This window comes from Lycorma delicatula, chromosome 5 (genome assembly GCF_047948215.1).
Source record: "Lycorma delicatula isolate Av1 chromosome 5, ASM4794821v1, whole genome shotgun sequence".
NCBI lineage: Eukaryota > Metazoa > Arthropoda > Insecta > Hemiptera > Fulgoridae > Lycorma > Lycorma delicatula.
In genome coordinates this window covers 108,436,915-108,462,636 of record NC_134459.1, presented here as the reverse complement: position 1 = coordinate 108,462,636, position 25,722 = coordinate 108,436,915, and the positions used below count along the sequence as shown (strand labels likewise).

The 25,722-nt window shown below is 29.5% G+C and overlaps 1 long non-coding RNA gene and 1 pseudogene across 1 annotated transcript; both read left to right on the top strand.

Annotated features, from left to right (window-relative positions):
- The first annotated feature begins 212 nt into the window (after positions 1-212).
- On the top strand, positions 213-6,731 carry LOC142325289 (uncharacterized). The gene is made up of 3 exons (XR_012756509.1): positions 213-301; positions 2,072-2,121; positions 6,596-6,731. It is a non-coding gene; the product is annotated as an uncharacterized LOC142325289 (long non-coding RNA).
- An 11,127-nt stretch (positions 6,732-17,858) lies between these two features.
- The window catches only part of LOC142325288 (AP-3 complex subunit delta-1-like), a 91,860-nt pseudogene continuing 83,996 nt past the window's right edge, over positions 17,859-25,722 (top strand).

Below are 25,722 nucleotides of genomic sequence, written 5' to 3'. Positions count from 1 at the left end.
TAAAGTAATAGATAACAATATCTTCTAAGAATTTTTTTAAAAATTACAGTAAATTCATTTTTTTTTCATTGAATTTTTTTAAATGTTCACGAAAAAACATTTATTTATTAATTCTGATGTGCATTATCTTTTATATATATATTTTTTTCCCCAAACTCATCGTGTATTGTAGTATAACATTTTATGTGTTGGCATCATTGGTCACGGTTACTATTCCTGTGGAAGGATTGTGACAGAAAGTTGTATATTTTAATTTCTTTCCTATTTTTTCGTTGGGGTTCTCATTTGTTTATCTCACTAAGTAAGTAATTTTACACTATAATTAGAATTTAAGTTTGATTTATTTTTTGTAATGAAAAATCGATAATGTGGGCGTAATCCTGTGATGTAAATTCATTTTACGTAAATATTTATTCCATGACATTGCCTCTCGTTGTTCATAATTCAAGTTCACAGAATTTTATAAATCATATTGAATTTTAATACCGATGAGAATCTCCATTCTTTTAAGCAGTTGATGATCCTTTTGTGAATGTATCTGCTGCCTGTTTTTCAGACAATGAAGCTTCCCGCTTTCACAAGCTTCCTCACATAATGGTCGTATCTAGTTTCGATATGATTTGTATTTATTGTGGAACATCGGGTTTTTTTTTGTAACTTTAATGGCACTCTGATTAATATGGCTTTGAATTAACATCAAGTGGACAAACTTCCTTTAACTAGATGTCAAGCCAAACCAACCAAATGGTTGGTTGGCTTGCAGCAACATTCAGCTTTCATAGAAGAGAGTAATGCTCATTTCTGCAATTACTTTACGACACAACTGGTCTGCCACAGATTTTAACCCCTTGAGGTTCGAAAATTTTTTGGAGATTGTTTAAAAAAAAATATTACATGCTTATATTATTGTTGGTAAAAAAACTGTACAGTGCCTAAACCTGAAAATTTCATGATTTTTGACTAGAAATTGATCAATTTTAGTCAAATCTGTAAAATTAAGTTTTTTAGAACTGTCAGTACACAAATCACTATCAGATTGAACATTCCTAAGATCCTGATCAATCTTAACTGTGTTTGAAATTTACCACCCATTTTATGTATTGTAGCAAACATCAGAAACAATGATAAACGGTACAGTGTTCTCTGCGTATCTATATACTATACCACAGGCCAATAAATACAGTGTTGTAATATAAATAAAATAAAGCTTCCTTTATTTTTAAAAAGGAAATTGTTTTTGGACAGTGGATATTTTCTATGTCAGGGGTATTAAACAATAGTTTAAGTTTATTCTATTAAAGTTTTCCTCTGTTACCATTTTCCTCTTTATTGATTGAATGTCCCTTCTAATTAAAATAACTTTTAATTATCTGTCAGTTGCTTAGAATTTCTGTTTTATTTTGTGATAAAAAAAAGAAATATGTTTCTAAAAAAGTACATTTTTTTCATATACAGAATTTAATATTTAATAAAATAATTATTTTCTGTGTCTAAAGTTATCTGTTGCTTTAAGATCTATATTAGGGTTCAAGATAAATAACTGTGTTAAGTATAGATTAGAATACAGTCACAATTTTTTAAATAAAATTAATGAATAGACCAAGAGGTTTTGTAGGTCATTGTAATGTCAAGTTAGAATTCAAAAAATAGGATAGCAGTGTGGATAGCCATACAGAAACATTCCTGAAACTAATAATTAATATATATGTATAGTAGTATATTATTTATGCATAATTGAATTGTAACGTTTTAATTTTTTGATTAATGATTTAATTGAATATATTAGTTAAGTGACAGTATTTATTTCTCTTTTTTTTAAACTTAGGAAAATAAATATGATTTTATCGCATTAATAGCTTTTTTTAATTTTTGCATATTTATTTATTTCTATTAGCTTGATATATTTATTTTTAAATCATGCATGTTTATGTATTGTCTGTTTTTTTAAATTTTTTGCTTTCAATTTGCATTTTCAAAAAATATAACAAAATTTTCATATTTCTTAGGTATGTTTTAAAAGTAGAATTTGTCAATTTAAAAAAATATTACATACCTTTTTTTGTTTTTTCAGTTCTAATTTCAATTTCATCTGGAATGCCTAACCATAGTGCGTCTATTCAGGTAAATAATAATTTGTTTTTATTGGTAGTAGATAAATGAATAAATTATGTAGTACAGTTTACTCATGTATTTATTTATCTGTAATACATTTTTTCTACGAATAAACTGACCTGTTAACCAATTGAAAGACCTGGGTAAAAATGTATGAATTTAAATTTAAAAAAAGACGTAATGCAAATAAATCCATAAATAAAGCTACTTTAATGCGAGTGTGAAATCAAAATCAAGTTTAAGAAATAAAATATTTTTCTTTAGATTTACTCAAAATAGTGAAAAGTTATAGTCTGATATCTTGAAAGTAAAAGTTTTAAATGCAGCATGTGAGGAGTGAGTTAATGATGCAGTTTTAGTGCTGGAGTTTGGTGGAACTCTGCACATTGTACAAGTGTACTGCAACTAAGAATCTTGCCAGTTGTTCACTACACTATGTAACAAGAAACTGTTAACCCGAAACTTAAAAAAATTCATTATCAATTTTGCAAAGTTAATGGTGAGAATGCATGATTGAAGATAGTGGGAGGCAACTGTTCATTAATTGTATTTAGAAATGGGCAGACCCATTTCTATGATGAGAAGCAGGTGGCTGATAGTCATAAATAATGAATTGGTTCAGCCAAACAGTGTGGATTTAGATTAATGCAATTTTTGCATTATTGAATTTTATGATTGATTTCTTTAGAACTCTTGATCGATTCATAAAGTTCCCCCTCAGTAATGATAGACGAGTGTTTTGTGCCTGGTGGGATCTAAAAGTCTTGTGCGACATAAAGACAGTGGAAAAGATTGTTATTGTCCTTTCTTTAGGATTACAACACTAAGGTGATGCTTTCCTGGATAGGTTTTTATTCTGTTTCACCAAAAATATCAAAGAAGCTTTTAATAAACCTCTCAGACAGAAAAATTATAGCAATAAAGGAGGGACAAATTATGGCAATTAGAGACTAAGAGGGTGAACAGTTGATTCATGGGTGTGTACCTAGTTTGGAATTGTGCTATGAGATATATACAAAAAAAAAAGATAGGGTGATTCAAAACAAGCATAACACCACATTGAACTAGGGTATCATTTTCTTGCATAAAAGTGCACGCTTAGTTGCTGCCAGATAAACTTGAACTTTGGTATAATAATTCAAGTTTGAATTATTTGACATCCTTCATAAAGCTGTGATTTATTATTTAGTGATTACAAACTCTTAAAAGATTAAGAAGCGTCTTGTAACCAGTGCTTTGATGATTATGAGGATGAGCACTTGGAATTCATTGTTAAAGGGTTGATAAGATTACAGGTAAAAAAAATATACGATGATACAGTTCAAAAGTTTGTGATAATTTGTGATGAGTATTTTAATTTGGCTGGAGGCAGTTTAAAAAAAATAAACAAAACTTATGGTTTTAAATTGTATGAAGTAAAAATGTTTTGTATGTGTTAATATTATTTCAAAATAAATGAACAATTTCTAGGTAGTTGTTGCATACATTAAAATATTTGCTTTGACTAACAAATTATTTTATTTCTAAGTCACTGAACTATTTATGTAATTTGTAAACTAAATTGTTTTATAGATCTCTGCTTTTGCGTGTGCAGTGGAGTAATTTTTTTTTAAACTGTTCACTATTTGATATAGAGAAGTAAAAGTATACCTTCAAATTGTATGTAATTTTACTGCTCTTATACTCTTGAATTGTTTTGAGTAAGAAATGAATGTTGTGTTTTGGGTATATCTTACTTTGTGGTATTAAATGGAAAACCTCAAATTTTTTTAATTTTGGTGGTAGCAGCATTATGTCAAGTTTCGACTTTCTCATGACTTAAACGTCTTCTTATTCAGACACAAACTGGTAATTATATATGATGACACTATACTTTTTTTTAATATGGTTGAGTGGTATTTCTTTAATTTTTAAATATTACCTTTTTTAACTTAACAGCGTCAACAAAGATGTTACTTCTAAAAATTGGAACAGATCAGGATTGTTGTGTAGAGTGGTGCAGTATATTGCGTAGTAGTAGAATTTAAGTTCATAGTTATGTCATTTAAATAAAATTATTACTGGATTTTTACATAATGGGTTTTACCTCTGATTAAAAAATAACAAAAGTCTATGTAATATTAGATCACTCAGGATCTCTCCACTTAATGTCTGTATTATCTTGGGATAATATCGTGAGATTATCATGAACGGGAGAATACCGGGTGAGCAACTTAAAACCACTAAAGAATCAATACAGTTTTGTAACATATAACATTTTATGAATGAAATGAAAAAATGAAAACTTAAATTACATTAAATTCTGTATTTACATTACCAAAAGTTTACATATTTTTACAAAACATTTTTAATGCGAGCTCTGAACAGCAATGCACTATTGTGTTTGAGTGATCATATCGAGAGTCAGCTGATTCAAAATTCAGGTGAAGTGCTCGTTCGGGTGAACTCCTATTGAGGAGTAGACAGGGAGGGCAGAGACTGCTGCCACGGCACCCTATGATGACTGCGTATGCTTAATTGCTGAACCTGTTGCCAGGAGGGGGCTTATCAAAAACAAAAAAAAGATAGAAACCTGATATGACAAGAAATACAGCATCAGGTCTATCTGCCAATCAATGTTTTTGAAAAGCCCTTTGCAATAATCGAGATGTTTCAATTAAGTCAGGGGTTTCCAAATTTTTAACCTAAGGGCCACACTAACTCCTCCTCCACATTTTTTTTTTTTAGGCTGTGGAAATGCATTTATACACAGAGTGTTGGACTCCTGCTGATGGTCTTATCCAACCGCCACTAGCAGACTACCGACTAAAACCACCTCCCCTGTAAGCAGTACACCTTAAACTACTATTAGGCATAACATCAGGGTGTGCAGGCTCCAAAACTGGTTCACTCTTAACTTTAATGAGAGATCAAACCATGTAAAACAGGAACACGAAGAAATGTAGCACTGATATGACTCAATGACATAACACTACAACACAAATCTTCTTTTTTTTCAAATTACTATTACAGCAGAAGCCTTACACTAACAATGCAATCCTATTGGCTATATAGCTGTGAATTAAAAATGATAATAAAACTAAAAACAAACATAAACACGAAGTAACATGCTGACGGATAACGCAGTTACAATACGAAACATGCAAGATAACCCCTCAATACAAGTGTTGAGTTATATTCATTCTGTATTATGTTCATTCTTTGGAGGCCCTCCCTTAGGCACACAGCCAATCTTCTTACAAACCTTGTATGACCTAAATCTCTGCATACCAGGCATTTACTTGCACTTTGACTATCCTTAGCCTGGTGCCCTTCTTCATCGCAGTTGAAGAAGGGCACTACACCAACATTTGAAGCACCTGGCTTCCTCTGCCCACACCTCCATCCTAGAATGGACCCCGACCTGAAACTCTTTATGAGTGCAGCACCTTGTCCACATGCAAAACCACATTCCAGGTCTGCCCAAAAGCAGCCCTCTTCGATACAATTAAAGGCGTGCAGCTGGGTTTGAGACGCAGCACTAATACAGTCAATAATTTTTTTTGCTTCCGTGTCCTGACAGACACCCCTAATACTAATGGCGGACATCTTAGAAGGCTTCACCCTACTGGTTACCTTCTCTTGCGTCATCTTTCTAACAGTCCCAGATGGTTCCGCTTTCTCTGTTACTTTCAGTTCCAACTCTTTTCTGGGACCTTTCCTTATGTAGATTACCTCTGCACTCTAAGGACCAAAATCTAGCTAGCTCGTTATACCAACATTCTGTAGTTTTGAATACGCGTAAATTTTTGTTTCGGGTCTAGTCTGCGAGTAAGATATCTATGGTGCAGTGCATGGGGGTGGACTGAGGTCTGTATACAATTTCGTTTGGTACTTATGGGCAAGTGTCAAGGACATTTCATTGCGGCGGAGATAGCGCATGCTGTGCGTTACATATTGTTACAACTACTTACGACCATGCTAAACGTATAATATTGATGACATCAGCAGTGACTAGTAAACTTGATACACAACTGCAAACAATTGTCAGTGGAAAGTTACAGCTACATAAATTTCATTAATCATTTAATTTTTAATTTCGTTGTGCGAATTACCTATTTATGTCACTGATTGTAAGCTTTTAGATCTCATATCATTAGTTACAGTTAAAATATGTTCAGTTTCATTATGTACGTCAGTTACTGTGTTTCTTAATCGGTTGTTAAATAAACACATCTGATTATTATTTTGTATGATTTACTTACATTGTAAATTTTACAATGTAATCAAAATAAACTACGGCAGGCCAGATACCGGGCATGTCTGTGGGCTGGGTTAGTGATACTTACAGGCCAGTATTGGCCCACAGGCTGTAGTTTGGAAACTCCTGTCTTACCTTATTACACAGTTGCTATATGATAAATTTCTAATTTAAATCAAAGAATTTTATAGCAAGATGTTTGTTTTACACCATGTGTGACAACTTACTTTTCGATTTTTTCAGACTGGCAGAAATTATTCTTTGAATATCGGCAATGGATTTTAGAGTCTTGACAAAAGGTTGCCTATTTAATTTTTGCATTTGAAACCAACCTCATCATGTGACACTTTTTAATTAATTTGTGTACGCTACTCTTTTCTGGCATTCAGAAATTTTTCCATGATTATTTGATGTGTTTCAATCTTGAAAGGATCCAGAATGCACATAAACTTACACTAATAGTCACACTTTCCTCAGTCAAAAAGGCTTTTTAGAAAAAAAACATCTGCAGACAATGAAACTATACTGAACTGTTTACAACTTACAGCAATAGACTAGCGTAATAACATATACAACCAATAGTGGCATTACTAGCAGCAGTGAACATAGAATTGTTAAAAATGACACTCAAATAAGTGCAGTTCAACGTAGCTCAGTTTGGATTTAAGTTGCTTACCCAGTACAAGAACTATCCACAATTGAATAAAATATATAATTAGATTTTTTTCTACGTAGTTACCACACACATTCAGGCACTTATCATCTTGTTATATCAGCGTTTGCAGTATTTGAGGGCCAGATTGAATTTTTGTTGGCTTGTTATATGTATGAATATAGATCCATTATTTAGACTATTCCTTGCTGTTTTCATGCACACAGTTTGAATCTGTATCATAATTTTGTCATTAGTGGAATTTAATTTCATTTTGTTCTCTTTGTAAAAATTAAATCATATGACAAATCTTACAATTGGCAGGGGGAGAATGTTAGTTTCTTTCAACTGATCTTTTATCAGCACTCAACTGATTAGATGATACTAGACAGATGCTGCGTACCCACTGTGTTGCTGAGGCAGTTGCTTTATTTTCAATTGATAATCGGTAACAGTTTTGGAATAGCGTCTTCTGTCTATAGTCGGTAAAATTTATCATTTACTAAGATGTTGGTTTTTCATTGTTTTTTGTTTTTGTATTCTTATAATTGTTGGATTTTTATTACTTTAAAATTAAATTAAATGTTTATCATTTGAAAAAAATTTCTTCCGAGTAAGTGATATGCTTAAATCTTTTATTAGTATAATATATGATGCGGGACTTATTTTCCACACATAATATTCTTCTTTAAACTTTTCTAAAAATTTAATGGCTTAACTTTAATGGCTTTTCTAAAATTACATTTTGATAAATATGATAAGCATTAAGGCTCACCAGGATAATGAGTTCATAATGAAATCTTGTCCTTCTTTATTATAAATTATTATTTTTACATTCTAGGATTAAATTTCAAATAGGTTTAGGCTGAATAATAAAGTATTTTATCTCTTAGAGCTTTTTGTTGTTCACACAAAATATATTTTCTTACTTATTCAGAATTACTCGATACAGTAATGAATTTGTCAACTTGTGTGGTTATGTGCGAGTAGTCTACTTTCTCTATCGGTTTAATTTCTTTGAACGTGACAAGAAATTAGTTTTCATGTTGTTAGTCTTGGTTTAGGCTACTCTCCATACCTTCTATTTTGTACTAATTTTTTTTAACCTCAATGAATTTCCTATATCCTATATTTTCAGTTAGTTTACATATTCCAGTCTTTGTGTTCCTGTTTAGTTTTTACTTTTTATGGAATCCTTTACCATCAAATTAATGAAATCAGTATGTTTTAATTCACGACCTATCAACATACGTCATCTCTTTATAAGATTCTACTATAGATTTCTTTTCTTCTGTAGTATAAGTTATTTTCAATTTCTCTTCTGAAGACCTCATCATTTCAAATTTTATCGACCCAGTTAATATTTAATATCTTACAGCATTACATTTCAAACACTTCTATTTTTTTCTTTCTCTTTCACTGTGGTAAATGTTGTCTGTATTTCACTATGATAAAGCCCAATATAGCACACAAATATTTGCAGCAATTTTTTTTTTAATTCTTAGATCTACGTTTGAAACTAGTATTTGTCTTTTTTTCCATGTTGTAGATATTTGCTAACTGTTGCAGTAATGGTAATGACTATACTTGCTATTGACTAAGATTTCTAAGTCGTGTAATTTTTAAAAAACTTTTAATTTTTATTAAAAGATGTAACGCATCATTTATACATTGTTATGAATGAATTAAATTAAACGTTAATGAGATTACGTTTTTATATTCCAGTTATCTCTGCAGCAGAATGGTAGTAAATGACTGCATTTCATTCTTAAATGGTTAATATATCTGAACTGGAATTCAGATATATTAACCTTGCTTGATTGATATCTTTATATGAGATTTTTTTGTTTATCATATAAGTACCAGGCTTCTGAAATAAATTCATAAAATAAAAAGAGATTTTAATTCATTTAAAATTATAAGTATAATTTTTTTTATCCTCTCTCCCTCTATACATGTGACATTTTATTAATACTCTCTTAAAAAAATAAAACTTCTGTTAAATCTGTAATTTTAATAAATACTAAAAGAAAAGTTAGACCCTGTGCAACAAGTTATCATTAAATAAAGATTATTATACACTTCAGATACTTTCTCTTGCTCTATAAAGATCTACAGCCAATCTTTTAAGCATGTTATCATCAATTAAAACTGTAATGTTTCCAGTGAATAAAAGAAGATATAATAGGTGATATAATTGATGTGCACAAAGTGATCAAATTGAATTTATTTTTTGGACAATCCTTATGTACTTGAATAGCTTACCTCCCGTAACTGAATAACATACTTATTGATTTAATTTAATTTTAATGTTTTTTTTGTCCCTTTTGTAAACAATTTTTTTTTCTGTTTCCTATTATAATTTAATCATTAACATAAATTTGCATATTACTTAATTGATATTATTCAATAATTGTAAAATTTTCTGATGAATGGGAAAAGTAATGCTTATTTAATCTACTAAATTTTTATTTACTGAGTTTGCCTGATCTTGTCTCCCATTAAAAGAAAAAATGTAATATTTCTTTTCTTTAATACGATATTTTTTTTTTTAATTTTATTACTGCTTTATTTAAAAGATTATGTTTAGTACTATTTTAATCCTTAGATTTTAGGGTGATTTTCACTTTAATTTTGTTCTATTTCTAACATTATCTATAATTTGTAAGATGATTTTGTTGTTATATGTTTTGTAAATAATTAAGAAATGTTTATAGAAATTGAATTTATAAGTTGAAAACTGCGTTAAGAAATCTTCTTGAGTCGCTCATATAGATGTTTTATTAAATCAGCATGAAAATGTAATTTTAAATCAGAATTTCTTAACAGGATTCCTCAAATTTTCTTAGAATAATCTATGAAAATTTGCTTCTTCATGATATAAAAAACTGAATTCAAAAGATTACAATATAAATTAAACAGAAAAAATGTGATACTACTCGTTCAGTTTGTTATGTTATAATTTATCATTAATGTTTCTACATTAATTTTTGTTTTGCAGTTATCCATTTAAATAATTTTGCCGGCAGATCTGTTGATTTGTTTTTCTGATGCAGTATTTTTTCTGCTAAGAATGATTAGTTCTTTTTTATGTTAATGATTAACATCATTACATAAATGAGCTAGAGATGTAGTAAATTCTCTTTTACGTGATACACCTACTAAAATGATTTTTATCCAGCTCTAAATCAAATTATTATTCATTTACTTTTTGTACTATTTCAGAATAAATGTAATATCTAACTTAAATTTTTCTTGTAGTTAAAATGTAACTGAAAAATATGATTCATTATGGTAATTGTTACTATTTCTAACATATAACGATAATAATAAACAGTGATTACATACAAAACAGAAATTAAAGGAATCGCCAGGTTTTATTTACAGGTAGTTAAATATTGAAAACCAGAATTTGGTCCCATTGACATAAGACATTAGTATGACCGCTAATTTTAATACTTTTAATCATTAGTCTTGTAACCACAATAGATAATACAAGTATAAAATTCTTTCACTGCCAAACAAACACCACCAATTTATGAATGAAATTTAGTACATTATCTCTTTCGCTTATATTCTTAACTGTAACTCACTGAACCGTTTCTTGTTTTCATGTACTGGAATTACTTGTGATGTCACCTTAATTGCGTTGAACTTGTACGCACTAGAAATTCGCTCCTTCGCCGTCCTTGCAGATTACTCTTGCTTCAAACTTACATAATAAATCCTCGCTTAGAACTCTCTCGCAGAACTGATTTCAACTCATCTTCCCTGGGGTATTTATACTCCTACCCTCTTGACCCGCAGGACCAGACCTCGGTTGAGTGTGAGAACGATTGATCCTTTCACTTTCTCATGCATTCCTATTCTGGGTCCTGTAACTCATCTCACGGAACATCTGTTAAGGTGTGTTTATAAGTAGTATTACAAAGGTCGATTGATAATGGACTTGTTAGCTTTACTAAAAGGGTTCCTTTAGTCCCTTTCTGGATTCCTCCCATTATTATATTTTCTACTGCTTTCTTCTTTAGTAGGAATCAAGTTATTCAGGTCTGTTTTATCTGTCTTACTACAATATGTATTTTGATTTACTGCCTAGTAGTACTATTCACTTTTTTATTGTAAAAAAAAAAACTTGAAAATTAATTTTTATAAGTATTTCTGTATATATTAATATAGTTTTAAAGATTTAAGTTAATAATATGTTAAAAAAGCTGTTTATTATTTTATTTTTGTTGAGCTGTTTTTTCTTTTATATTTTCTTAGTTTTTTAAGTTTTTTAGTAAAATGTAAATCATTAATAATACTGTATTACTTTGTTAACCCGTGGTTACTATAATTTTTTGTCTTTTGATTAGTTTGATATTAGTATATCTAATTTGGCATGTAATCCATAATTTTAATAGTTGTATTATTTTTGTTCTTTAACTGTTAATTTCTGTAATGTAAAAAATTAATATTGATTCTTTTTCTTCTTTAGTTAAGGTAGTTCGTGTAGATGATTTTTTTTTTAAATTTTACACTTCATTTTCTGTTTAAACTATAATATTACATATCTGTACTGATCATTTCATTCTTTTGCAAGTGTATTATGGCATTTTTTCTTTTTTCAGTTATGTGTTCAAAAATTAAGGATTCTTATTGAAGATTCTGATCAAAATTGTAAGTTCTATTTATTATTTTTTTGTTTTACTAATTATATCTTATTCAGTTAGCTTATAAGTTGAAGTCAACAAACTGCGCATGCAGGTGTTCAGGTGGCCGATTCAGAAGCATCTCCTGTAAATCCTGATGCATATAAAACGAGTAATCATACGATAAGATCAATGATTTTAATAAACTGAAAGACATAATATTATAAATATTTTATTACACGAGTACTATATGACCGACTAATTATATGATGACTAATATCAGTAATGATTATTGTGTTGTATATAGATACAGCCTTGTTCTGAATCAGCACTGATATAAGGGAAGCGACTCGGCAGAAACATGATGAAATCTAACACAAATGCAATGTTTGTTTATTCTTCACTCTACAAGCCAACTGACTACAGAATAGTTACACTAATTTTACCAATTGTGCTGAATTTTATTTTTAAGCATAAGAGGATTAGATTTATAAAACATTACATTAAAAAACAATATACAATACCGTTTAAATATTTTAAATATAGTCGTACAACAAAATTTGTTTAATTATTGAAATACAAATATTACAAGAGAGAATTTTATTTAAATTTGGCATCCCTTTACTGTTATGTGTTTACTACTTCCCAACTGATTTACCTAGAATAGTTATTTGAAAGGGGAAATTATGTATGGTGGTCATATAAAAAATGGGGAATCGGGTCTTTGAAAATCTTTATGTGTTACAGTCCAACTAGTTCATTTAGTCCAAAAAAATATATATGTGTGTATATGTTACACATACATATGTGTAACACTGCTTTTAGCCTTATATTTCAACATTGATCAAACCAGTTTTGTTAGAATTTGGTTTGAATATTTCTTCACACGGGGCAATGACCATATTAATTTATTTACAGAATTTGTTCAGGGTTGCGGATATTGCAAAAAAATACAATTTTCTTTCGAGCCACTTTGGAAATAGATTACTTTAGCAAATTTGTTACTATATTGCATGTGTAAATAATAATAAAAAATGTTTTTTCAGAAAATCAATCCCCACCAATTGAAATTGAAATATATGTTATTTGCTGTTTCCATTCAGTTTTGATATTTAAAAAAAAAAATTTGCATTTTTTTATTACATCATTTTCCAAAATTATAAACCCTGGATCTTACACAGAAAGGTTTTTTGAAAATGTATATGTTTTTGTTTTATCCTTCATGGAAGGAGTGTTAGATTTAGAGAAAACTTTACTTAAGCAAATTTAATAAGGTTAACCTATCTATATATGAATATTTTTACAAAAATTTAAAAAAATGTAATATTCTAACTCTTAATTCGTATTATAAATGCCTTCTTTTTTTTTTGTCAATATGGGCAATTAAAATAGTTTCGGCTTCTGTAGTATAAGAAGCAGTTTTTTTCATTACTTTCATAAAAGTTATATTTTATTCTTAAATATTTTTAAACAATCTTTTTTTTAAATTTATTAATCGTTTTAAGGATAACCTTTTACTGTCCCGTAGATTATGAAAGCCCCCAAAATCAAAAATATTTTTTATTTGAAATGTAAGATTAAATCTTATTTTGGTAATAGTAATCAATAAAAAAGCCGCATTGATACTAGGGCCCCAAAATTAAAAAAAAAATACTCAGAATTACTTTGTTACTTATATTTAAAAGTTTATTAGGAAAATAAAAATAAGACTTAATTATCTCAATCGCAAAGCGTTTTTGGTGCCGCCAGAAAAGTTTAGCAATGTAAAAGCTGAGCAAGGTATTGTATGGTAATCAGCATAGCTAGGAAAGTCATGCAAAGTATTGCCAGTTTTTTCTATTCTGTATAAGTAATTATGAGTTTAAAGTGATTCGTTTTAATTATGTGTTTTTTTGTTTTTTTTTGCTGACCAGATCTGATAAATGTTTCATTTTGTTGTATCTGATTTTTCTTTTAAGGTCTGTTGTCCTTTAAGTAATATTTTATTATTAGATTTTCTAGAGGGAAGTTTGTTTTTTGTTACTGCCTTGTATAAATTCTTAATTAAATCTATATTTCCTCTGTTCATACCCATCTACCGGCTTTTTTTAACTTTTCTAACCTCAACATCTTTTGTTCTGCCTTCTCATTCTTTATGTTTGCCATAATTTCTTTCATGTGATCCCAAAATTTTGATTGATGGTCTCCTTCCACTCGATCTTCTTTTCACATTTGATTTAACAAATCCCCCTTCCTTCTCATAAATTGAGAATTTTTAAACCATTTCAGATAAAATTTTTGTAACTTAGCGTATTTAGCAAATTTGTAAGTTGCTAAGCTCTTTAAATCTTTTTTTTAAATCCTTCCTCATGAATAGATTTACTGATCAGCATGTCAGTTTATTCTAAATTATTAAGAAACAAAGATAACTGTGTCCATGTACAATCAATTAATATACAACAGTTCCTTTAAAAAAAATTTAATTTTTTAAAATGACATAACTCGATAAAGAAAAGTGTAAAAGTTTTAAAGTAATATATTTATGAAATATTTTAACAATAAAAATAAACATAATGTATGTACAGTGCATACGATGAAAATAAAAGCTTAGTTGCACAAGGCAGATGGTCTTTGTGCAGGGCTTTATATTATTACTCTTTTCTCATAACATTAGGCTCATTCAGAAACCAAGTATTCCGCAGTACAACGTGTGTGTGACTATTTTCATAAATAGCAAAAATTCATTTTTTCATTTTGTTTAATTTCAGACAATAATTTCATTAAAAATATTTATTCTTACTATACAGTTCAAAAACAAATAGTTTATACTTGTATTATTAGACTCCTTTTCCAACAAATGAGTCATAAAATGAATGAATAGAGGTTATCAAAATATTTCATTTGAGTTATCTTTATATGCACTTGTGTAATGAATGGGTATTGGTACTGATGTTTATAGTGATAAACATCATCATTAAATAATAGGCCTATACTCTACAAATTATAGTAGTTTATTAATAGTTTAGCCATTTTATATATGTTGATGGAATAGCTAAGTAATTTTTGTTCCCGTTGTTGATCTGTATTCAATACAAAAGTTTACTTTTTATTTTCAATAAACCGATTTAGTTGTTTAATGTTTTATGTGTATAAGTGAATTGGTTTTTTTTTTGCAATGGGAGAATTTAAATCTACCTAAATATCATTTTGTATTAGGTATTTTGTGGTATTTAGGCTTACACCCTAGAAATTATAACTTACTTCTAGTTTAGTCATTACTTATTATTTTCAATAAACTGATTTAGTTCAATTCTTGTGGGAAGTTGGTACAAATGGTTTCCTTCTGTAATGTGTGGTGTGTTAGTGAATGTTTTGTGTTTTATTGAATTCGTATGGATGGTGGGTGGTTTTTGGTTGTAGGACAGGTGGAAGCCCTGAACAGATTTAAGGTAGTATTTATTGCACGCATTGTTTATGAAGACAATGCTCTGTAGTCAAGCTTGTGAAATAGTAAATAATGTATATGATTTTATGAAGAAAAAAATTATAATGTTAGGAAATTTAGAAGACGAGAGACATTTAATATGCATTCAAAGATGTGAAAAGCTGCTGTAGCTTATTGGATTTCAAGATCACAAATTGAAAAACTCCTAAATGAAAAGTAGGTTCATGTTAAATCTAAATCGTATTCGTGCTTGTTCAGCACGCCAAAAAGTAAAAACAACATTCAAAACCATTTAGTGAATTAGACAATTTTGATCAAGGTGTGTAAGATGAACAGTTAACGAGATTCATGCTATACATAATGAACTGCCTGCATTAAATAAATTACTTGGAGGACTTCAAAAGAGTATTCATTTTAAAGGTTCTACAACTACACTAGCAACTATACTGAAAGTATTGTAAGGCTTTAAGTGTAAAAACTGGTAATGATTGGAAACCTTTGTGTCAGAAAGAAGACATCCATGAAAGAGGATAGAATATTTAAGAAAAATGACTGATTGCAGAAAAGAAAATTGTTAGATTGTTTGATTGTTTATTTGGATGAATCGTATATTTTAATGTCCCATGCGGCGACAAAATCATTGTTGGATGACAGTGGTAGAGGAGTAAAATTGCAGATTCAAATGTTAGGAAAAGCGGCATGATTAATCGGTTAGAAAAGAACAATATTCTGTTAAAGCAATGTTAAAACCACAATTCTATGACATAATTAAATCGCATAGAAATTCAAAAATAAATTACCATTTTGATGAACTATTAAATAAATACAGGGATCAGGTTTTGCCACTTCCTCCTGATTCTTTGCCATCCTGATTTATATCTTCTTTCATTTTCTGTATAGCCTCCGATAACTACCGTTTAGATAATTCTTCAGAGGATGATATGTGTGAGTGTAAATGAAGTGTAGTCTTCTACATTCTCAGTTCGACCGTTCCTGAGATGTGTGGTTAATTAAAACCCAACCACCATAGAACACCGGTACCCACGATCTAGTATTCAAATCCGTGTAAAAATAACTGACTTTACTAGGACTTGAACACTGGAACTCTCGACTTCCAAATCAGCTGATTTGGGAAGACGCGTTAACCACTAGACCAACCCGGTGGGCATCCTGATTTATATCTGACTGAGATGATATGGACGACTCTGAAAAAATGTTGATAGTAATTCCTCAATATTTTTAATATTAGATATTAAAAGATTAGCCGAGGAAAAAATGAATAAGGATGATCGGAAAGTATATTGTGAACATGTAAAAAAAAGTTAAAACAATCTAAGAAGATGGAACCACTAATTGGCAAAATTACTGATAAATTTGTCATATATTTAGATAGTGGTGGTGAAGGCGACCGACTATTCCAATAAAGACAAAGAAGATTGTGATTTTGCAAAAGAACTGGACATGTAATAAAAATATTAAGTAAGAGTTAATAATAATAGTAATAATAGTGCAATCAACAATGAAAACAAAAAACGAATTTGAAAATTCTAAATATTAAGAAATTCCAAATATTGTACAAAAAAGAATTGTACTATAATAATTGTACATCTAATTTAGTGTAATTACAGATACAATATACATTCAGAACTAGTTAAAATTTTTTAGTTTAAAAGTACACCTAAATTAAAATTCTTGTTTTTGCAATCTCTATTAAATTATTAATAAAACATGAAAACCGATAAATTAAACGTGCATAAATAAAAGCACAAAAATTATTATTGTTATCCTGTTAGATAGTTGTAAATGTAGTAATGCAGTTTCAACCTTCTCCAACACAAGCTTTCATTTTCATTATATGCACTATATTCTTATTACTTAAACTTTTATTTTAATCTTTTTATTGTGTGTTTGTGTGCTTACTGGATATGAAGTTTGTATCTTTTACTAATTGTTGCAAGTGTTTTAATATATTGAGTGATACAAAATAAATATATATTTCCTTATGGATGGAGTTTATGTTTATTTATCAATTTTCACAAAGTGAAATTGTATTGAAAATTAATTATAAATCTGTTATGAATGTTATTGGGAGAATTTAACTTTATGTTGTTCTCTCATTTTATTATTAAAATTGAGTCAGAAGTTCAATATGAAGTATATATAAATAATCATTTAAATGTTGTTACTAAAGCCAGTGTAGTATACCGTTATTTAAAATCTGTCCTTTTTAATAATGTGTCCATAAATTAAGTTACGGACACCTCATATCTAGACAAAGACCTCTGATGCGACATGTATAAAACTATTGAACAGTATTGTATATTTATAAATTTAGTAACAATAAATATAAAATAAGTTTTCTTTAGTAAATAGATTTAAAAAATATGTATTTTATGAAATAATTTGATGCTAATTAAATTTAAGAATTAATTACCTTTACAGCATATTGTAAATTATTATTATGTATTATATGTAAAGAAACTTGTTCATTGTTGAAACTATATAAAGTATAAATCTTTGTAAGTATCGATTTATGAAACTGAATTGTAATATATCTTGTTCAGGATAATTTTAATGTTAGTGTGATTAATATTTTATTTAGTTCATTATTTTGTATGAAGTGTTTCAGCTTTAAAATTTTAGATAATTTATTAATTTTTTTTTTGTCAGTGTCGCGTTACTATTAATTTTTAATCGGTTTGAAATTCTTTTTAGTATTATAAATGTTATAAATCTAAAAAGTGCAATTTATTTTTTGTTTATAATACTTTAGTTTTTGTTTTTTTTTTTAGTAAAATATTTGGGCCTACTTGCTATGTCAAAGATATTGAAGTCTCATCCAAAATCTGTTCAATCACATAAAGATCTGGTTATGCAATGCCTGGATGATAGAGTCCATTCGCTTATGAGCTCTTGATCTTCTATACGGAATGGTAAAAATTTATATGTTGGCATAATTTTTTATTTGCTGTTATAATAAATAATTACAGTTCTGTTACCAAATTTTTTTTGTAATAAAATACAGGATTCTTAAGACTGTTAAATAGCTTTTATCTATGTATATTCATTGGTAAAAAAATACTCCACAAAGAAAAACAGTGGTAGCTATATAACATACCATACAGTTATGTCATAGTGCTACCCTATTTCGTAGCCAGTGGTACGTAAGAAAATGTTGTGCCTAACATTATTTCAAACCTGCAATTCTTGGATAGGGAGCCAGTGGTTTGCCTTTATACGATGTCTGATCAGAAAATATCCAAACTTTATTTTTTTAATGTTTATTATTAATTTGACAGATAAATTGGTCCTTGTCCCTTTCAAAGTACTTCCCTTCCCAAATTACACACTTTTCGCAGTGGTTTTTGTACTTAGCAAAGCAGTTCTGGGTAGCTTCATTTGAAATATTCTTTAAAGTTTCTGATGAATTTGCTGTAATACCTTCAATTGTTGGTGTCCTTTCATCGGTGATTTTAATGTAGGAAATAACAAAAAATCGCAAGGAGCCAGATCTGACAACTAGGGAGGCTGAGGGAGGACAGTCATCTGATTTTTGGCATGAAACTGATGAATTGACAAAGCTGAGTGTATGGGCGCATAGTCGTGTTGAAGGAACCATGATTTGTCTTGCCACAACTGTGGTCTCTTTTTGTGGATTTTTTTTCACATAACCATTTTAAAATGCCTTGATAGTATGCACTGTTCACTGTTCCACCTTGAGGAAAGAATTAAAAGTGCACAATTGCATTAAAATTGAAAAAACCCAAAGAATCACTTTGACATCGGATCGAGACTGATATGCTTTTTTGGGGTGTGGCGATCCTTTGCCAGTCCATTGTGATGATTGAACTTTTGTCTTGATGTCGTAGCCGTAAACCCAACTTTAGTCTTCTGTTATGATCTTGGCATGAATGTTTTATCATTGTTGGCTTGTTCAAGAAGTTCCTGACAAATGTCCACTTGATGGTCAGCTGCTGCAGCTGGATGCATATTCAATTTTTCAGTCACAACATCACGCCATGATCCAGTTGAGATGCTAACATCTTCTGCAAGTTCTTTAACAATCGATCAGTGATTTGCACATACCAGATCATTGATTTTCTGAACACGGGTGTCATCAATTGAAGTAGAAGGGCTTCCTGGTCGACGGTCATCTTCAGTTGACTGACGACCACTTTTAAATCATGAAAACCATTTGTAAAATCACGTAGGACCCAGAGCATCATCTCTGTAAGCTTGTTTCAAAAGTTGAAATATCATGTGAAAGTTTTCCCCAATTTCATGCAAAACTTTACGTTATATCGTTGCTCTCGAAAATCACACATTACAAAAATCACTACTAACACTTAAACACGATCCACTCAAATAACAATAACATGAAAACTAAACGAGATATCAGCATTTCAAGAACATATGATTATAGAGGAGATTATGCAGAACACAGTGGTGTCAACTGCTCATCACTAAATATCTTCCTTGGTGTGTAATTAAAAATGTTCAGTTACTTTCTGAACAGACTTCATAAGTCACCGTAACTGCCCTTTTATACCAATTCTCTTCTTGTTATAATTTTTATAATCATTATAATTTAGAATGAATTGTGTCTCAGTTATAGAATTATTGTATTCCCTGTTGGTTGGTAGAAAATTTCTCATTTCTTTCTTTTTTTTTTATTATTGAACCTTATTTTGCTTATTACAGTTTTTTTTTTTTTTACATTGCAACATATTGATTGTTTTTCCATGATCGGTGGTAATTAATATCTATTGACATTTTTGATGGCAAATCAAACAGACCTTATTAAATTAAGTTTTGAAACTTTTATCGTAACATTTTCAGTTTTAAAAATTAAATCATAACATTAAGTTATGTCATAGCTTAATTAAGAAAATGCTATAGTGGCATTTTTAATGTCTGACACTGCTGTTTGCAAGCTTCAGTTGATGTTATCGGTAGGAATTTTCTTTTGTGTTAGCCAGATACACTTTAGAAATCGGTCAGAATGTGTGTTGGATCTGCGCTCGTTTAGTTGTATGGTGTGCTTTTGTATATTTATATATTAGTTAAAGCACGTTTTAGTTTGGTCTTTTTGTGGTTAATGTGAAGGTTCTTGTTAACGTCAGTAGATTCATCATGTTATGCATCTACGAGACAGTTCTCAAATGATGATTTATATTCCAAGGAGGACTTTTAATATTCATTACACCTCTGAAGCTGGATCTTGTTTCAGTAAGTAAAATGTGGTGTCAGAGCAGTTCTATTTTCAGGGATGTTATATTTAATTGGTGATTGTGTTTAATATTTAACTTATTGTTTCCATTTACATTTTGAATGGTATATGAAAGCGAGCTATTTTCTCCAGTCTTTGTTTTTTGTGATGTATTTTTGTTTTATTATTTTTATTTAATTTATGCAATAGTGAGTCAATGAGTAAGATGATATGTTGTTACTGTGTGCGGTAAATAAGTAAAATGTTAAGTTACTAAATGTTAAAAAAAAACTTCAAAATTCAGAAGATGCTGTTGAAAATTATTTTGATCACATATTTCTGTACACATTGAATGGGGTGTAGATAGATCATCATGCTTTTATTTTTAAATAGTACTGTTTAAAAGTTTATCGACAGAGTAATACTTTTTGTGTGAAAGAAAATCTTTTACTTGTATTCCAAATAAATAGGTTGGAAATTTTTCAAATGGTTTGGTAATCTATTAAAAATGGTAACAGAAATATAATAAAGCCATTTCTCTTATGCTGAAATTTTGTGTTGAGTTACATGAAAATAGATTTTTGTCTGGTTTGCTAAAGGTGGTTGTTATTGTTCTTCTTTCTTTTTTTTTTTTAAGAATAAGTGAACATTCTTTTTAATAAATATAATCACAAGGATAAAGTAACATATTTAATTTTCTAAATATCGGTCTATATAATTCATAAGTACAGGTGCCAGTCACAAGATAATGGTCTGACAGCTCATTTCTATCTTAAAAACTCATTCTGACTTTTGAGGGAGCTCCAAGAGATGACAGTATACTTTTATGAGAATATATGTAGGCATAATAAATATTTAATAATCGTGACAAGTTAAGCGGTTTTTTTAAGAAGCTTCAAAGCAAACCAGTACTTGCATAGTAGATATTTTAGAATATTATTTTCTATTTGGTCTTCATATGATATGTATTTATTAAATATTCTATGGAATTTATTTCTAAACGTAGACAGTTTAAAGTTAAGTCAGATAGTTTGAGGTTTTGTGAATATAAGTATCTTATCATTATTAATTTTCTATATATGTTGAAAGTGTGTTTTTATCAGTTACTTTTTGTGTTAATGAGATCTTTCTTCTCCAGCTTCTTAAGCCTTGTAGTTTTATGTTTATATTTGATCGATGAATCTGTCTTTGATCCTTTCTGTTTTTCAGAATGTTTGTTGCAAAAAAAGAAAAGAATTTATAATATTCTGATGCGAAGCAATATTTTTGATACGATGTAAATCTAATTTTGTTTTCTTCTAGACAAAGATTATGGATAACTTGTACTCAAATGAAATTAAAAATAAAAACTTGGGAGTTATTAATTAAAAATTTTTGTTTTAGGTCTCAAAGAAAACTAATGGAAATAGTTAAAAAGTTAATGGTACATATGGATAAAGCTAAAGGTACAACGTATAGAGATGAATTACTTTCTAAAATAATTGACATCTGCTCACAAAACAATTACCAATACATTACTAATTTTGAATGGTAGGTATGTTTATTTATGGTAGTTTAATTTTTATTATTTTAATTAACTGTCTTACATAATGATTTTTACTAGTTTGTACAATAATAGCAGTAACTAAATGGTGGTTTGATGATATTTAATTTTTTATCTGTAACTCTGTAAACATTTTAATTGTGTTCCATGTGTCTGTTATTGAAAACTGAACATTTATTATTATTATAATGTAATTTATGCTAAAACAAATTTGATTTGTGGCATTTTCATTTGAATAATCTGCTGTTCTAATTCTTTATGGTTTGTTTATGTTATTGAGCTCTAAAGATGTTTAAAAATTAATTTGTAATCCAATTATTTTCTGAGAATTGTGTTCCAACTGGAATACCTGAAAATTTATTGTTTGAAGGTGCTAGTTAGATATTAATAATTAATCTGCTCTATTTGACTGATATACATTGTGTTCAAAAAGTAACTATACACCCGTCATACACTAATGCAACAATATGTAAATCGTCTAGCATAGCAATAGTTGGAAATAATTTTTATGAACAGCCAGATATATCTGCACTCATTTCTTCCTGTTGTCAAAGACTGTCACGGTTTTGTTTAGTGGATTGTTCTTGGTGAAATTACGAATAGCAGTTTGAAGTTCTGAGAAGGTGTGGAGGTTTTCCTTGACAAACATTACTGTATATATCTGAAATACTTATAACTGTATACTTATAACCCCAGAAATAAAAATCCAGCATGCTTAAGTCCGTAGAATGTAGTGGCCACAAGCCCTTAGAAATGATTCAATCTCCAAAAACCTACTTCAGCAACTTAATGGATTGCCTGGCTGTATGTGTAGCTGTGCCAACTTGTTGAATCTAAATGTTATAAATTTCATCCTTGCTTACCTTCCTGTTATCTGGTGAACTGTTCACAATAACGAGCTGAATTATTGTTTCTAGAAAAATATTGTAATGACTATTCTTCTCATGGATATCTACACCTCAATCTTCTGATCACGTAGAGGACTTTCATGTATGGTTGTGGGTTGTTGGCAGACCATAAATACGAGTTCTCTGTGTACGTATATCATGATAAATAAAACCATGCCTCTTCAGTGTAGAAAACATAATCCAAAACATCGTTAGAATTGTCTGTAGGAACAGTTTAAACCATTCACAGAATTGAGTTCATTTTCCACAGTCTGAAGTTGATAAATTTGAACCGGTTTCACTTTATATGAGATGAGACTGAGCTTCTTATGAACTGCCTTATGTGTTGTGTGCAGTTGTAACTTGCACTCTTTCTGTTAGGGCGACTTTCGCATGGACTTGTTGGGACTACGTCACATACTAGCTGATATGTCTTACAGTTTTTCTTCATTGAGTACTGTAATTCTACTGATTTACTTATATTCCTTTACTTCTCCTGATTTCCTAAATTTCTCGATTAACACCCTTATACTATATTGATTAGGAATTGGTGTACCTGGAATTCAAACAGAATACTGGTCTACTGTTCTCACAGAAGATGTAGTTAACAAGAAATATTCATTGTTATAAAACAGAAAAAAACGGTTTCAGTCATTTAAAGGTGGACGTTCGTCCACCTTCATTCATTGTGTGTTCACACAATGAATAACGAAGAACATGACAAACATTCTCATTTCAAGGTCATCGGCCTGACTGGCTCACAGAAGCAAATTGCACACAACGCAGTATAACCAAACTACAAAAAACATTAATCGCAGTACAAGGAAAAAAATTGCCTCAGTATATATGTTTATATAGATGCATGGATAGTTATTTTTCAAATGCACTTTAGTAAAGAAAAATTAAGAAGATGAAACCATTATTAAAAGTCTGGCATTAAAAAAACTATTATTGAGGCTTATGTTCTGAAAACTAGTAGGCTAGTTACCGGTGCAGTATTGCTCTGATTAATTAGAATACAAGGGAAACTTTGCAATATACTTTGTTTTAACAGTATAGTGTCAAGACTGCAGCATTTTATTTGCTAATTGTAGCCTCAAAACTAGTAAGTCCGCTCTTAAGCATTGTGTTTCCTGTATTGTTCATTTAATAGACTGGTCCAGTAGATTGCTGACATTAAATTACCTGATTATAGTTTCCATACTTGCTATTGCCATTTAGGATCTTATATTTAAGATTGTTTTTGTGGAACGATTCAATATCATTTTTTAATTCATATCGGTATTGTTATGGTATTTACTTGTTTAATTTTTTTTTAACAGGTACGTAAGTGTACTGGTAGATTTAACTAGAATGGAAGGTACACAACATGGCCCATTAGTAGCTGCTCAAATGTTAGTTGTCGCAGTGCGTGTACGGCTATAAGAGGATTTGCTGTACAAAAAATGGCTCAGTTGTTAGCGGATGCACACATACTTACACAACCAGGATCAAAAATGGCTGATGTACTTTATGCTGCTGCTTGGATTTGTGGAGAGTTTGCTTTGTAAGTAAATTTTTTTATGTATTCTTTTAATTGTAGTGTTTTTTCCTAATTGTTGTTACTATTGTTATTATTTTTTTTGTTAATGATAACATGACATGAGATTATGCAAATATTAAGTGTAAGTCTTATCCGCTACCATTAAGTTTGGTGTTGCACATACAGTTCTTAAATTCTATTTACAGATGTTATTATGTAGATTGGCTTATATACCTTCAGCTAATTCATTTCCATTCCAGTTCAGTTAGTTTCTGAAACTGTTATATGATTTATATCTGTTAGTTAGATATGTTGGTTTATTGCAGTTGTAGGTTTATTGAAGAATATAGAAGTACGTATTTCATCCTTGGTAATCTTTTGCAGTTCACTTTTTTTACCTCTAATTTTTGTCTTCCTTTATGGTTTCTATAACCAAATTAATATAATCAGTATGCTTTAATGTTCAACTGAATTCTAAATTTTTTCTCATGGATTCTTTTTAAAACCTCTAGATAATGCTGTCAAAAAAACATATTTCTGAAGATTATCATTATCGCCAGATTACAAGAACCTTTATTCTTAGTTGTTAATATTTTTCATGTATTTTTGTATATCCTACTGATAAGTATTTTGTTGCCATGCTCTAAATGAATATTGTTAATTTTTTTTTATTGAGTTTATCTCATTATTTTCCTCATCATCAAATTTTTATTATTTTTTCAGATTGAATTTCTCCCTGACAATGAATCCCTGACATTGAACCTATTCTTATTAACATTTAAATCATTTCCAGAACCAGTCAGCTAGAACAGTATCATTGATGAAATTAAGTATTTTTATTTTTTGTCCTGCGAGTGTCCTCCAAGCTAAAAATCTTTTAAATTATTCTATTACTGTCCATGCATTTTGTTTTGTGTAATTGTGAATAGAGACAACCTCAATTTCATAATTTAGCAGCATTTGTAAAATCAGATTGCGGTCAGCGTTATGTTCTTGTTTACTGTAATAATAGCTACTTATTCTAGAAAGTCTCGTACTGTAGACGAACTGAAAGATTACATTTACGACTCATTCAATGATTTGGACAGTGTTAGAGAACTTTTTTCATACAATGTGTAACAGTAATCCCAAAAGATTGCAAAAATGTATTAATGAAGATAGAAAATATTTTGAACATAAAGTATAATTGTTTGTAATAAATAAAATGAAATAAATTCAGTACCTTTATAAATAAGTGATTTTTGTGCCACCTGTATTTCTGCCAAAGGAAACTTCTTTAAAGAAAATTTTAGTTGAATTTTAATATGCACAATTTTAAGATAAATATATTCCAAGAAAGAACTTTTGTACAGTCTGTCTGGCATGATATTATTTTTGTGTGTGTTGGTATGATCAGTAATGTATAGTTGCTTATCCTCTTAAGAATCATTTCCTAGTGCGGCTTACCCACAGATTTGCATTTTAGAGACAGTACTACTTCCTGTCTGCTTCTTATTGTC